Raw genomic sequence first — 2,898 nt, 5'->3', positions numbered from 1 at the left:
AAGCACCCTCAGGTGGCGAGAGAAGTGAAAACTTAATACACCAGGAACATGGCCGAACATTACCGTTTTGCTGGTTGGAGTGCTGTGGTGGGGGGAAGCATCTATTGCATGAGCATAGGGACGTCCAAATCTTTAAACACAATGCACTTACCAGTCAACGTTATTGTGGCACTGGACTCCTTCCAAGTGTGTGTCTTGCCAGGTGTGCTTTCAGTCCTAACTTCATTATTAAGGACGACAATGCGCGACGCAGGAGGTCTTGGAGTAAGAGGATATCCGGCGAATGGAATGGCTTGCACGTTCCCCCGACTTTCTCATAAATCTCGTCGAACACGTTGGGACGCGTTAGGGATTCGTACTGCAGTACGTCCACATGTACAAACGGCTGTCAAGCAGTTGTCAGTGGAGCTGGTAGAAGGATAGAATGCCGAACCGCAGGAATTCCTTACCAACCTTGTGGACAACGCGGGAGCACGTTGCAAACCGTGCACTGCCGTCTGTGATGCTCACTCGCTCTATTAAGGATCATGTCCTGCCTTTTGTAAAGTCCATGGGATCATCGTACACTACTGGTCATTAAAATTGCTACACCACTAAGATGACGTGCTACAGACGCGAAATTTAACCGACAGGAAGAAGATGCTGTGATATGCACATGATTAGCTTTTCAGAGCATTCACACAAGGTTGGCGCCGGTGGCGACACCTACAACGTGTTGACATGAGGAAAGTTTCCAACCGATTTCTCATACACAAACAGCAGTTGACTGGCGTTGCGTGGTGAAACGTTGTTGTGATGCCTCGTGTAAGGAGGAGAAATGCGTACCATCACGTTTCCGACTTTGATAAAGGTCGGATTGTAGCCAATCGTGATTGCGGTTTATCGTATCGCGATATTGCTGCTCGCGTTGGTCGAGATCCAATGACTGTTAGCAGAATATGGAATCGGTGGGTTCAGGAGGGTAATACGGAACGCCGTGCTGTATCCCAACCGCCTCGTATCACTAGCAGTCGAGATGACAGGCATCTTATCCGCATGGCTGTAACTGATCGTGCAGCCACGTCTCGATCCCTGAGTCAACAGATGGGGACGTTTGCAAGACAACAACCATGTGCACGAATAGTTCGACGACATTTGCAGCAGCTTGGACTATCAGCTCGGAGACCATGGCTGCGGTTACTCTTGACGTTGCATCACTGACATGAGCGCCTGCGATGGTTTACTCAACGACGAACCTGGGTGTACGAATGGTAAAATGTCATTTTTTCGGATGAATCCAAGTTCTGTTTACAGCATCATGATGGTCGCATCCGTGTTTGGCGGCATCGCGGTGAACGCGCATTGGAAGCGTGTATTAGTCATCGGCATACTGGCGTATCTCCCGGCGTGATGGTATGGGGTGCCATTGGTTACACGTCTCGGTCACCTTTTGTTTGCATTGACGGCACTTTGAACAGTGGACGTTGCATTTCAAATGTGTTACGGCCCGTGGCTCTACCCTTCATTCGATGTCTGCGAACCCTACATTTCAGCAGGATAATGCACGACCGCATTTTGCTCGTCCTGTACGGGCCTTTCTGGATACAGAAAATGTTCGACTGCTGCCCTGGCCAGCACATTCTCCAGATCTCTCACGAATTGAAAACGTGTGGTCAATGGTGGCCGAGGAAGTGGCTCGTCACAATACTCCAGTCACTACTCTTGATGAACTGTGGTATCGTGTTGAAGCTGCACGGGCAGCTGTACCTGTACACGCCATCCAAGCTCTGTTTGACTCAATGCCCAGGTGTATCAAGGCCGTTATTACGGCCAGAGGTAGTTGTTCTGGGTACTGATTTCTCAGTGAAATTGCGTGAAAATGTAGTCACATTTCAGTTCTAGTATAATATATTTGTCCAATGAATACCCGTTTATCACCTGCATTTCTTCTTGGGGTACCAATTTTAATGACCAGTAGTGTAAATCGTTGTGACTTCGGTCTAATTATTGTTATTGAATAAAAGTTTCATTTCAGTTCATCTTATAGCGTATTTCTTTAAGTCACCTGTACTACTCTGTAGCTGGTATTTCTACGTATGATCTAAGTTTCAAAGGGCCACATTACTTAGCCGTGACGCATGATGCGGGAGCTGCTTTCGTCCTTACGTTATCCATACAACTGTACAGTGAAGAATTACATTCAAAATTTATATCGAATTACAAAATATATGCTATTAGAATTTTAAGCTAACTTGTTGCCACGTTTTATCGGCGTGGCAGTTTAGCTATGGCTACAGTTTTCGTTATGGGTCTGACGTCTTTCATCAAAGTAGAAAATACAGAAACCATTCTCGTAGTGTTTACATTATTTGCTGGGAGAGAGGAAGAAGAAATGAATAAAGCTGATCGCGGTTGTTTATAGTGCTATTATATGCATACTGAATATCACTATTACGTCTAGTATTATGAGATTCTGATTTTGCTATATTTAAATTCAACGGTGCTTGTTGGATGTGACGTCCATTTTTTTCCAAAAATTATTTTTATTGCGTTTTCTTTGTCCCCGTGTTTTATCACTCATTTGATCGTACTGTTCAGTACTGCAGATATATTGAGCTGTATCCTTTTTAAGAAACACTCAAGACATGTATAACAAATGGTTGTTGGTCACATATATACTTCAAGCCATGAGTTCCATCGAACTAGCTGTGTCCCACGTAAGCCAAGAAGACACTCACTCATTTCAACGAGGAATTCTGTAGGAAGGAATAAGTAAGAAATTTTTGGATTGAACGTCCGTCGACCGCGAGGTCACTCAGTTGAAGAAAAATGGAAGGAACATGTCGGAATAGTGTGGATTATAGAGGCCACGGATAGTCTAAATCTGAATCGCCGGAAGAAAGTTAGAACAGACGTCCA

This window comes from Schistocerca piceifrons, chromosome 4, assembly GCF_021461385.2.
Source record: "Schistocerca piceifrons isolate TAMUIC-IGC-003096 chromosome 4, iqSchPice1.1, whole genome shotgun sequence".
Lineage (NCBI taxonomy): Eukaryota > Metazoa > Arthropoda > Insecta > Orthoptera > Acrididae > Schistocerca > Schistocerca piceifrons.
The sequence above is the reverse complement of the archived record's forward strand: the minus strand, read 5'-3'. Positions refer to the sequence as shown.